The following is a 13,850-nucleotide window of genomic DNA, read 5'->3' on the forward strand; positions in this document are numbered from 1 at the left end:
TCGGGTTTGGTTCCCTATCTTAGCTATGGTAAATAATGCTGCAATAAACATAGCTGTGCTGGTAGTTATAGTATGGTCTTGTTTGATCATTTGTATGAATGCCCAAAAGTGGGATTGCTGGGTCATAGGGGAGCTCTATGTGGAATCTTTTGAGGAACTGCCATACTTCTTTCCAAGTGCTTGAACAAGTTTTCACTCCCACCAAGAATGGAGTAGGGTTCCCTTCTGTCCACATACCCTCCAGCATCTGTTGTTGTAAAAATGTGGAAATCTTCATGAATTTGCATGTCATCTTTGCGTAGGGGTCATGCTAATTCTCTCTGTATTTTTCCAATTTTAGTGTATGTGTTGCCAAACTGAGCACAGAACATTTTTTATACATAAAGTGGAATTGATTTTCCTAAACTAGAAAATTCAACAAAAATAAGTTCAAAAGACTTGTCGTGAAATTTTAGAACCATATATTTCTTATGTAAGCACACATTTAAGAATAAAGTCAAGTTAGATATGTCAAAAACAAAATAATTCCAGATATTTGTTGTTCAAGAGATGTGTAAGAGTAGAAATTCAATTATTCTATACATGGCACCTGTCATAATGAGCACTGTAGCAAGTGCTAAGGTTTGTTAAAAATTTTATTGTTTTGGAACCAACCCAGATGCCCCTCAGTAGATGAATGGATCAAGAAGATGTGGTATATATACACAATGGAATTCTATGCCTCCATCAGAAACAATGACATTTCCCCATTTGTTAGGAAATGGAAAGGCTTGGAAAAAATTATATTAAGTGAAGTAAGCCAGGCCCAAAGAAACACAGGTCCCATGGTTTCCCTTATTTGCAATATCTAGTATAGGTATGAGTCAAGCGGAAAAAGTCAGATAATGTGATGTTAGGAAAACGAAACCTCAAATATGTATTTTAATGTTTTTGTTTCTTTCATGCATGTGTTCCTAACGCATTTATAAGATTATTTCTTTGTTGCTTTGTATGTCCCTCCCCCACAGTGTAACCCCCGCTTTCACTATATTTGATGTCAGTATAACATGTGGAGGAGATGGGGACAAACAAGTCGTTTAAGGATTCAGGTGGACCTGTTGCAACAATGAGAAGTACAAAATGTCATGTCAAAACCAGCTTTACAATGTCGGTGGGGGGGGGGTGGGGGGGTATGATTGGGTGGGAGGGAGGGGGGAGGCTGGGAAGGGAGGTGAAGGGTAAACAAAGGAGGAGGCTGCAATGCTTGGTAAGAAATGTATGCATTATCCTGTCCATGTAATTGTAACCCCTCTGTACAGTATGTTCTCAAATAAAATAAAATTAAATAAAAAAAAAATGAAAAAATAAAAAAATTTTATTGTTTTAAATATGTTTAATTTTGGGAATTTGCTTATATATGCCAAAATTAAGACTGTTCGGCAGGTCATAAAACTTTTCCATAAAGTATTTAAGATTTATGGTAGCAGACATATACTACTAAGTATGTACATTTCAGAGTTTATAGAAACTTTACTATGAGAAGTTCCAAAGTCTGTGTAAAGAAACAGAGAGAAGAGTTAAGGTTTTAACTACACAGTTTCTGTTAAAACTTGAGGGCTTCTTTTATATGTTAGTGAGAAACAAATGATGATATAAGCCATATACAAATGATGAGATGAGCCATAAAGAAAGAGTAACCTTAGTGGGTAACTTTAAAGGCTACCCGTAGCCTACAAAACTCTTGTGAAATCATAATCTTAGCCAGTTTTAAATGTACAGGAATATGAGTAAATAGGAAAATCTAATATGTAGAACACTTCAAAAACTGGAAACACTGGTGTTTGGTTTTTAATTTATTAAACATTAATAATTAATTATTGGTTTTCTTTATTTGTAGCATTGTTTTCCTTTTTGTAATAGAATACAACTTTTCATAACTCATCATCAGGAGGTACTTTGAGAATGTTACTGGGATGTCCACACCATTTTTTATTGATGCATGTGAATGTACAAAGAGAAAAATTAAGAACAAAATATTGATTTAAAATTTTCTCAAGTAGAAATCTGAATCAGAAGTGTTGATAAATGTATACACTTAAAATCTTAGTCCTAGGCTGAAGCAGTGTCTTTACAGAATTGAGGCTACAAATGTGAGAGCTGTGTTTTGTTTAGTTTTTTGGTTTGGTTTTTGTTTTTGTGGGGCTTGAACTCTGGAGCCTGAGTGCTGTCCCTCAGCTTTTCAGCTCAAAGATGGTGCTACCACTTGAGCCACAGCACCACTTTTGTCTTTTTCTTCTTCTATGGTGCTGAGGAATCAAACCCAGGACCTCATGCATGCAAGGCAAACACTCTACCACTGAGCCCCCTTCCCAGCTTCTGAAAGACTATGTTTTAAGAAATGATCTAAACAAAATTTGCTTTCTGGTTTGGGTTATATAATGAGATATATGAATATCTTTTTACATTTTTGTCATTTTCATACTTCTTTTTATTGTGAAAATACTGCACAGAGGAGTAACAATTACATGGGTAAGATAATGAGCACATTACCTTTGTTTCCCCTTCCGATCCCTTCGTATCCTCCCCACCGTCCCCCCAACCAAAGTTGTAAAGTTCTTTTTTCGACATGAAGACTTGTACATCTCATTGTTGAAATGGGTCCTCCTGTATCTCTGTTTTAACGATTTGTTTTTTCCCTTCTCCTCCACATACATCAACTTCATATATAGTGAAAACAGGGGTTATACCATGGGGGAGGGACATACAAAGCAATAAAAACATAATTTTATAAATATGTTAGAATCCATCACATGAAAGATCTCTCTCTCTCTCTTTTTTTGTCAGTCGTGGGACTTGAGCTCTAGGCCTGGCAGCTGTCCCTGAGCAATTCAGCTCAAGGCTCATGTTCTACCACTTGAGCCATAGCTCCACTTGTAGTTTTCTGGGTTTTTTTTTTTTTTTTTTTTGTAATTAAGTGATTACAAAATTTGCCAATTTTCACAGTATTTTGGGATGATGATGCTCATTTAAAGTCACAAACTCATTGTAGCTTTCCTGGAGCAAATTGTCTATCACGGTCTGTAACATATAATGGTGTACACATATACACCATACATGTGATCAGCAGCATGGGGTTATTTAATAGTGGTTCGACCAGAGGGGTGGAAGTTCTTTGTTTCTTCTTTTCTTAAGTCCTTCTGTGTGGGTAATCTGCAGGCAGCCTCCTTTTTCTCTGGGACTCCAGCAGCCCCTGCTGCGCTGCTTGCCACCAGTAAGCACTGGAGGTGGAGTCTTCGTGCTTCTCTGTTCTGAAATTCTTTGTCTCTCTTTCTTTTTTGTTATTTTCCACCTCCTGTATTTCTCTGGGTGTTCATCTTTTTGTTTTTGTCGGTCTCTTGGGGAGGTTAAGCTTAGGAACTCTAACTCTCTTTTTGGTTGGGGAGAGCTATGGCGTTTCCCTACTGCCCTGTTGCCATCTTGGTCCCCCTCCCATTTTCATACTTCTAAATTTATACTAACTTCAGCCACTTTATCCTTTGCAAAGTCATGAAATAGCTCTGAGAATTTGCTTCTGTGAAGATTGTTTTTGGATTTATTTCTTCTGCTCTCTATCCATTCCCTATTCTCCAGTTAGAATAATTTCAAATAGTAAAAATGGAAAAAGAGAAAAAAATCATGGTGAAAAATCAGAAGTAGAAAATTCACTGGATTTTTCTGACTACTTCAACCAACGTGAACTATTAGGGAATACATGTACACCTCATTCCCACTGGTACTCAAAGTCTCTAGTTAGGCAATTCTGATGAAGACAAGGAACTAGATGAAAAAGTGAGGAATGGTATCATTTGCTAGAAAAAAATAAAGAAGTGTCCAAGCAAATTTCTTCATTGGGCTGTTGAAAATAATCGGCTTACTACAGTGCAGAGACTACTTTCCAAAAAGGCCACTCATGTGAATACTAGGGATGATGATGAGTATAGCTCTCTTCATCCAGAAGCCTACAGTAGATACTTAGACATAGTGCTTATATGTGGAATAATACCAGAGTGGCTTCTTTCTTACTGCATCATGATGCAGATACCAATGCCCAAACTAAAGAAGTCTTGACAACCTTGCATCTTGCTGCTGGGAATAGAAATAACAAAGGTACGCTGGATCTGCTTCTATTGAAATATTATATCAAACTAGGTCAAGAACAACTTGGAAGAAGCTGCATTTGATATTGCCAAAAGGTTAAGTATGTATCACCTCTTTGAAGTTGTGGAAGGCTGCAAAAATTTTTCTCCTAAGTCATAATGGTTTGGTTAAGTTTCTTAAATTTCAAAAATACCTATCCATCTTTGTGTCCATACAAAATATTTTCACAATACAAAACCACATTAATATCTTACTTTAAATATTCATGGATTCCATGCTATTCTTCCAAGTGAATTGCCTAACTTCGATGTCAAAATGTATTCAAGATTTGTTTGTATACATCTATAATGATTTCTGCAGAGTTTGTGATTTTTATAATCAGAAATAATTTTAACTTATCTGTTGAAATGAGTAATACAGAAACTAAAGATATTTCTGTTGCTTGTCTGAAAAAGGATATTTTAAAGTAATCTGTATTCTGTTTGTATAATATCCATAATCTATTTCATTATCTCCTAGATATAATACTTTTAATTCTACATTGTTTCATAATATATAGGTTCATTAATAAATGTGTCATTTCAGATAGCATTCGATATAGAAATAGTTTAAGATTCTTTTTTTTCCCCTAGGTCCTTATAGTATTTTATTTCTTTGGGATAAATTGAAAATGTTATCTAATTTCAAAAGTTTTGTAAAGGTTATGCTATGTAAAGGCCTTTCTAAGGTGATGATTTAATACACTGATGTCAAACTAACTTTCAATTCAATGAATAACATGTATCGTTACAACTGTATTTTTGTAATCAATTTTTAATAACTGTTTTTCATTTCTTGCATCTGAAGAATGAAAAATATGGAATACTACACAAATTTTCATATCATCCTTGTGCAAGTGCCGTGTTAAACTTTGTATTGCAATTAGGGTAGATTTGCTGTTGAAGCATGTAGTATCCTTTAAATTTAAGTAGTTAATGATGCAATCTTTATACAGGCACATATCCTTGGTTGACTATTTGTAACTAGGAAAACTTATTGTTCCTAAAAATGCTATTGATATTACTTCTCTAAAATTCTGTATATATTGGAAAAAAAACTTATATTGTTTGTTCGATTGCTCACATTTGCAATTTTTTTGTCAATGAGTATTTTAAGTCTTTTTCATTTTAGATTTCATCATACTTTGAAGAATTTAAAGCTAGGTCCAAAGGTGATGGCTTTTCAAGTACTTATTTATCAGCTGAGTTAGCTTTGTGGAGCTAAGGATTCAAAGTAAGCCTTGCTTAAGAGCTACTTCTAAACTTCTGCAGCTTAAAAATTCCTATATGAGATCTTATTGGCACAAATGTCTACCTGACCCTTTACCTGTCTTCCATTTAGGAACAGACGAACCAGAATATCTTACCCTGACAGCATAGATTTTCTTACTGGAACAAAACTAATCTTAATTACAAGGGATCATAGAGACAGGAACAGTTCAGATAGAAATGTTTAGGCTAGAAGGTATTTTATCAAAATATAATTGGTTATTATACCTAATATTTCAAAAGTATCTAAAGCCAAGAAGGTGAAAAAATTGTTCATATGCATGATTAACTAATGTCCTGGCCAGTCTACCATCCAACCAGGCAGTAATTTACACTACTGCATTTCTATCACCAAATATTTTCAGAGTTACAAGAGAAGTCTATATGTCTCTCCTCGGTATTAGGCCTTAAATTGTTAATGTTTTAATCAAAGTGTTTCCTCTTGCCACTAGGCTGTAAATCTTCAAATGGTAAAGCTTTAGGTCCAACTCTACCAAACACTGAGGTAGAGATAATGAAATAATACATTAAATACTTTAAATAATTTGATACTCTAACCACAACAGAATATTGCAAAACGTGTGCCTTTTTCTTATATATAGTTATACATTTTATATTTATATGTGCTGATATTTTAGTTCACACAGTGAAACTTACTAGAATTAATTGATAATTTGACAAATAAATAGGTATTTATTCCAATAAATGGAATTGGAATATAAATAATTAGGTTTAGAATACATATTAGAATATAAAAATATCAATGCAATATCTTTGGTATAAACTTGTGATACATTCTAATGTTCTTGGTCTTCTGAATTCACATTGCAAAAAAAAATAGTTTTCCTCTAATCTATAAGGGATTTTACGCTGCTACTCTGTTTATTGTTTTAACTCACTGGTCCCAAACTGATTTTCTCCATATTTCTGAAGCATTCCTAATGATTATACACAAATTTTGCTGATATGATGTCTACAAGGTATTATTCTTCTGCAGGACCCAAGGGTCCTAGGATCCCAGGTCCCAGTTATCCGCATCATCAGATAACAAGGGCAAGATTTCTCACCTAGGCCCATGCAACATGCCAACAGAAAGTAATTGAAAATCCATCTCAATTACTCATTTCCTATATTATTTCAGGACCGCAGCAGTAAGCAATTGTGAAATGCAAGACAACTTAAAATGAAAGATGAGATCACAATATCTGAGAGAAAGTACAGTAATTACAACTTTAAATTTACAGATGCCCAGCCCATATGAGTGAACAAGATCACAAATGTCACAAAATTATTTTTAATACCCCTCTCCTAATGATTACTGAAAGATTTCAGTCCAGTATAAGTAGGCCTAAAAATTGTTCTGGGATCGATAGATCCATAATTGGTCTACCAAGGCTAGGAAAACTTTACTTACAGGTCAATCATAATTCAGAAAAACATTAATTGAGAAGATCCTTAATGCTTCAAACTACTGGTACTACAGTAAATCTTGGTTCTGTAGTTTAAAAATGCTATCATTTTCAAGGCAATGATAACCTACCTTTAATCTCCTGAAAATATATTCTTTTTCAAAACTTTTTAAAATCACATTCACCAAAATAACATTTGACAAGTAAATGATACTTAGTGACATTACAAGTTTTACAAGTGTAGGGAGCAAGTTACAATAGAGTTGAATTATTTACCCAGCAATAAAGCCAAACACGTTCAACCATTCATTAAAGTGTAGAAATAGTACCCCCCAATATTTGTTTTGTTCAGTAGGTGCCTTCCAGAAATGTGTTAAATAGATCAACCTCCCATAATTCAAACCCAAACACTAGCTAATAAAGTAAATTTCATCACTTAATAAGGTACATTTTAAAAAGTCACAAATAGTTGCCTTATCATATGTTGTTTTATGTTTTCCCTATCTGTCTAACATAGTATGAAATAAGACTTTAAATCTTGAATATGGGTACTCATCAGAGATGTGACAAATATAAAATCTGTCTTCTATTTCAATCATATTCCTCTATAATAGTAAATTTTAGTTTTCTTCCTTTTCCAAAACTTATATGTAGCAGAAAATATTATCCCATGTCAGATAAAATAATCACAAAACTTTGTACAAATCCATTCATAAAAACTGGTAGCTAGGAAGATATTCTGAGGCATTTTTAAACTTTCTTGTTGACTAAAGATTAATCTTCCAAATGAATGAGAATATTATCACATCTCCAGTCTTGCAAATTGTTATTGCAGATGAATGAAATATGGAAATATAAGCTGACATACGTTCAAGTATATGCAGGATTGAAACTCCATGGAATGTATATAAACCTTTCAAAGTATTAACAGATAGTTTAACAGAATGACTATCAGGAAGTTGAAACCAGAAAGGAATAATAGTAAAAACATAGAATGAATGAAAAATGGAACAAGGGGCAAGTACACCTAGAATACTCAATGTACACATGTGACAAAAGAAGTGGCAAATCTGAAATAAATCTTGGAGAAGGGGTTGTTTGAGAATGATAGAAGGAGTCACTCTGACCCAGGAGCATTGGAAAATTAGATAGACATATTTATTGTAATACACTTGCACAACATTTTGAAATTCAGTTAAAAACATAACAAAAAACAAAAACACACAAAAATTACAAGCCAACAGCAACCTCTAGATAGAATAAATATGACCTCTCAAAATTTTAAATATTTAATGAAGGGTAGTCTTGGGAAAAGCAAACAAAACTGTGCAAAGAGGGAAGTTTGGAGTAGCAGAGAATTTTGAACAGATTTAAATAGATTGGCTAAGGTTATAAATCACCTGCATCTGCTGCAAATATTTTCTTCTCTGAGTTCTCTTTCTCTGCACTGGATACTCCAGTCCTAAGCCACACTTGATAGCTTGTGAAGATAGATTGGAAGAAACAAGATCAAGAACCCATTACAATACTGGAGACAGAACACTCCTCTATATTTTCTCTCATCTCTCTTCACTACTCTTTCATCATTCTTTTAAGTCAAGTGATTTTGAATTATATCTTTCCTTTTTGTTCTGGCAAATTAATTATTCAAACTAATTCACTAAATTTTATTTACCATTTTTTTCTATCATGCTTTTATCTTGTCCAAGAGAGTGCATTAAACTTTACCCTTTCATTTGGTTGCCACGAAAACCGAACATCTATATTAATGAGGACAAACTCTAATGTAAAACTTTGTCTCTGAAAAAACAGTCCAAGGAGCTGTGATCACAAATATTTAGCTATACTTTTTCTTTTACCGTGAAAGTCTTCTTCTGTTTAAAGTGCCCACAAAAATAAGGACTCCACCACTTTTTGATTCAATAACTTCTAACCTCAAAGATATATTTTGCTAACAAGATGCTTCGAGGAAACCGAAGAATACTCCACTTTTATCTTCTCTCTTAAGACTCTCCTTAGACTTGGAAAAAATTATGTGAAGTGAAGTAAGCCAAGTCCAAAGAAACATAGGTCCCATGGTTTCCCTTATTTGCAATAGTTAGTATATGTATGAGTCAAGCAGAAAAGGTCAGATAAGGTGATAGGAAAATGAACCCTAAGATATGTATTTAAATTTTTTTATTTCATGCATTTGTTTCCAATGCATTTATAAGATTATTTCTTTGTTGTTTTGTATGTCCCTCCCCCACAGTATAACCCCTGCTTTCACTGTATTTGATGTCAGTATAATTTGTGGAGGGGAAGGGAAAAACAAGTCGTTTAAATAAGGATACAAGTTGGGCCTTTGCAACAATGAGAAGTACAAGTTGACATGTCGAAAATGAATTTTACAACTTTGGTGGGGGGATGGGGGTGGGGGGAGGCTTGGGTGAGGGGGGAGTCTGGGAAGGGATGGGAAGGGGAAACAAAGGAGGAGGCTACAATGCTTGATAAGAAATGTACTCATTATCTTGCCCATGTAATTGTAACCCCTCTGTACAGTTTTTTTCACAATAAAAAAAGACTCCCCTTAGATACCATATGAGGAACAGTGAAGATATTTTTTGTAAAATTATTACAATAGACGGAAGTGTCACTGTAGCTCAAGTGGTAGAGCACTAGCCTTGAGCTGAAGAGCTGAGGGACAGCGCCCAGGCCCAGAGTTCAAGCCCCATGACCGACAAGAAAAAAAAAATTATTTCAATAGATTATTTTTCTCTTGGTCTTGCATTTGCTCAACAAGATGTATGGAGAAGAATAGAGTTAAATCATCCATACCTTGTGACAGTGTCTCTTACAACGGACAATAATTCTTTGTCCTACTTCTATGTTCTCCTCTTAGCTCTTGCCTGATTTCCAATTAATCACAGCTTCTTGGCTTCAAGTCTAGTGAAGCTGAAGGACTATAAGGCATCCCCCACTGCTACATCATCTTGGTTTCTCTTTTTAAACTTTTTTATTTGGATGTGGAATTTATTTTCATGTCTTCACTCAATCTGTTCTGCATTGTAGTGAGCCAAATAGGCTCTGTAAAATCACTTTAGGTAGAAAAAATATTAACACAATCTATTTCAAAAAGTTTTGGAATCCCTCTACTGCTGAAATTAATATGCTTAGCCAGAGCTTCTAAGAATGTGTTTTCTTATTTGCTCAATTATTTTCTGATCCCAAAACTTTTTGGCTTATGTAATAAGAGAAGTCTTCACTATGTCATGTTAATAAGGATATTATATTTTGTGAGCTACTTAGAAATGAGAAATCCTTGGTTTAAGATATCCAATCAGATTTTTTTTCTTTGTTTCAGTGCTTCACATGCAAAGACATTGTGGAAAGTATTTTAATCAGAAAAGTGTAGACCCAATACCTGCTTTCATTTTGGAGGGCACTTTCTCCCTAAATATTTTGACCCAAATTATTTTTTTTCAGAGAATTACTGTTTGGTAATTAAAGGTCAATTCATAAATTTTGATGCCTTTTTAAAAAGAAATTTGAATTTAAATTCCAGTACAACATTGTTTCACAGTGAGAATATGTTTTCTGGGTAAGGACAATTCTCACGGGAACCTACAGGATTTATAGCAAGGTTTGTGAGGTTTGTTTGTTTACTGTGAAAATGAGCCATCTTCACCCACTTTGCTCCCTCTCAGCTTAGTCTCCATGGATTTCTTTGCATGAAAGCCTATTTTCCCAGGCAATTTTAAATTTTCTTAATAAGCTAAGTTGTTAAAATGTTTGAACAGTTAAAATTTACCTGTCACAATTTTTAAACTTTTTTGAAATTCCTTTATCAGAATTGCGAATTCACCAATCCTAATTCCACCTTTACCATCAAAAACACTTAACATATTGTTGTCATGATAAAGTGTCGGTGAAAATATTATTTTCCAGTGGTTTTGTAATGCATATATATGATCATATAAGCTGATGCTGAGCAAAATGAACTCCAAGATATGGAAACAGATATTATTTGCAGTTGCTGTTTTTAATATACTATGTGATTTCTATTTTCTTTGGGGTTTTCCCTTATGGTTTATCCCCTGCTGTATTTGATTTTGATACCCTGTGTATTGTGTATACCTTTACCTTAATTAGGGAAGGGAAGATGAACAACAAAATGGCGAGACAAGACAATATGTTGAAAATGTACATTACAACTTTTGAGGGGTTTGGGTGTGAAGGAAAACTGTGAGAAAAATGAGAGAGGGATAACTATTTTGAAAAGTTATGTATTCACTACCTTACAATTACTGCAACCCCACTGTACATCACTTTGACAATAAAATTAAGTTTAAAAAATAAGCTGCATAAAATATAATTTCACTGTATTGGTATAGTACATATTATTCTTTGTGTAGTAACTTTTTAAAAATCAACACTATTTGGCATCTAATTTGAATTAATTACCCCTTTTTAATCAGAGGACCATCAACTTGAATCCAACTAGACAATATTTTCACAATATACTTGCCATTATTTTGAAAAAAGAATAAGTTTATTACTTTCTCATACCAAAACCAAAAACATTGTAATTCTATAGAAACCCATAAATTTTGAAAGAAAATGCATTGCTAAGAGGAGAGAATATATGTGTTCTTCAAAATTCCTATGACTGATAACTACTCATTTTCAAATTCTGAACTTTCCATATCTGTTTGCATGTTATGAAATTCTGCAATAAATGCAGTTTCCAATAGGATGTTACAGATTGAGAAGTCAACAGAAAAATAGCCACATTGTGGTAGAGGATAAAACAATGAAGCATCTTAATAATTAATTCTTCAAGAGTAAGCAATTGTTTATCAGATTAAGCTATTATTTCTATGATCATCAATCCCAAGATTTATGCCATAAAGTCATCCTAGCCCAACAGTTTCCAACATGTAGTGTGCACCTTAAAATTCCCTTAATTCACATCATGAATAGCTTATCTCTATTGTGAAAAAATACTACACCTCTGCTAATGTGTTGCCCTCCGTGTTCTGGAAAGAACACCACAATAAACTGGGCTGTATCATTTTTCCACCAGTGGTATTCTTGAGATCAAAATACTTGCTAATATTATTTATATTTATTCTTTATTAACTATCATAGATATTCAGGATGTTAAGATCGGAAGAGTACAATTCAAAGCCCACCCAGTCAGGAATGTTCCCTAGATTCTTATGTCAAATAAACTTCTCAGAAAAAGCCAGACATAAGTGGCACTGAAATTGAAGTGGGAGGGCAGGAGCCTTGAGCATAAACAGGCTCAGAGACAGTGTCCAGGCCCAGAGTTCAAGCCGTAGGACAAACCAATAAAACAAAAACTAAAACAAACCCCAAACCTAAGCATTTTTTTTCATTGTACACAAAGGTACCTAATTAAGGAAATTGCTTCCTGTGTTACATGCAGGTAGAAGAAAGAAGATGTCACAAAATTATTCTCTTTATAGCATGTTATATCACAGCCTCAAAAATTGCTGTCTTTCTAAATTTATAAATTTATATAATCTATTTGTTGGCAACTCTGTCTATATTATTCACATTATCATTTCATACATGAACTGTTAGAATTATCTGTTAACTAAGTTCTAATTACAACTCACTTGAAAGAATATTCTATGCAAATAGAATGCAAGAATCATTTGTGAATTTGTCAATTAAACCCTCTATTAAAAAGAATTTTGTAGTATCCTATAGAATATGAAATTAAAAACATTTAATTTAAATCTAAATTCTAATTTAGCAAGATCTACAAAGTCCTACATTAGTCAAACTTTGCTTTTTCTCTGGGCTTAAGCTTTTGTAATCCTTCATTAATTCTTTGGAATCCAACAGAATTATGATAACTTTGGATGGGAATTTTGCATGGAAATAATGAGCCATTTGTAATGAAGAGAGCATTTAAAACACAACTGAGGATTATATATGAGTTGCATTGTAATAGGAAACTTGACTTCTCAAATCATAGTGACAAAATTAGCCCAAACTTCCAACTGTGCACTCCTTTCTTGTTTGGTTTGTTTTATTAAGACAAAATTATATTACCTGGTCCAAGGAAGCTATCACTATGTAATTCCACTCTCTAATCTCCTGTCTTAGTCTGAGTGCTAGAATTCTAGCCTTATATCACACTGCCTTGGCATAGTTTCTTGGTTAATTTAATCTAGATACAGACTAGCAATTCTGAACTTCTCCAGTGATACTATCCACTAGACTTCTCAGACTGTTCATGTACTATTTTCAAAGATGTTCTAACCTTTGACACAGGATACGAACATTTTCAAATGCACCTGCGGGGTCTCTGATTCATTCCTCCATGAATCTGATCCCCTTTATAAGGATTACTTGACTCTCTTACTATTTCTGGTCCCAACATAGATAATATTCTCAAATTTTTGAAGAAAGTTCACTTGAAGACTTTCTAATTTTAAAAATTATCACTTGATTCTAGTCTTACTCAGGACATATTTTCTATTGTTTTCTAACTTTTCTACATATTCTGAGAGTTGCTTCATTTGTGTATTTGTGTGTGCACATATAAGTGCCTCTCTGTGTATGTGCATTTTAATATGTATGTATGCAAAAGCCTCAAGCTCTTATTCATCATTCTTGCTCATGACTCATATTCCATCACCTAAGCCATTTGTCCAATCCAGCTTTTGGCTGGTTAATTATAGATAGTGTCTCAAAAACTGGTCTGCCCAGGCTGGATGTAAACTGAACTTCCCAGACTCCTTTCCATTCTTAGGTTTTATTTATCCCGTAGAATCAACTTTTAAACTACAAACATTTTTATAAGTGTAAAGTCTATACTGCAGCCCAGATTTTTAACTCAAGAATCCATATAAAGATAGATGAACATACACATTGCATATGCTGAGTGTACACTGTTAGTAATGTGATCCTAAGCTGGGTGGTGGTGAGATCTGAGGACTGGGGTTCAAAGACAGCCCAGGTAGAAAAGTCCCCGAGACTCTTTTCTCCAATTAACTGAAGA

The 13,850-nt window shown here is 33.9% G+C and overlaps 1 non-coding gene and 1 pseudogene across 1 annotated transcript; both read right to left on the reverse strand.

Annotated features, from left to right (window-relative positions):
* Nucleotides 1–257: 257 nt before the first annotated feature.
* LOC122097780 lies at nt 258–364 on the reverse strand. The gene has a single exon (XR_006145587.1). It is a non-coding gene; the product is annotated as a U6 spliceosomal RNA (small nuclear RNA).
* Nucleotides 365–4,966: 4,602 nt separating this feature from the next.
* Nucleotides 4,967–5,063, reverse strand: LOC122097777 (annotated as a pseudogene).
* Between the last annotated feature and the right edge of the window lie 8,787 nt (nt 5,064–13,850).

Source organism: Dipodomys spectabilis, unplaced genomic scaffold (genome assembly GCF_019054845.1).
Source record: "Dipodomys spectabilis isolate Male_0828 unplaced genomic scaffold, ASM1905484v1 ptg000434l, whole genome shotgun sequence".
NCBI lineage: Eukaryota > Metazoa > Chordata > Mammalia > Rodentia > Heteromyidae > Dipodomys > Dipodomys spectabilis.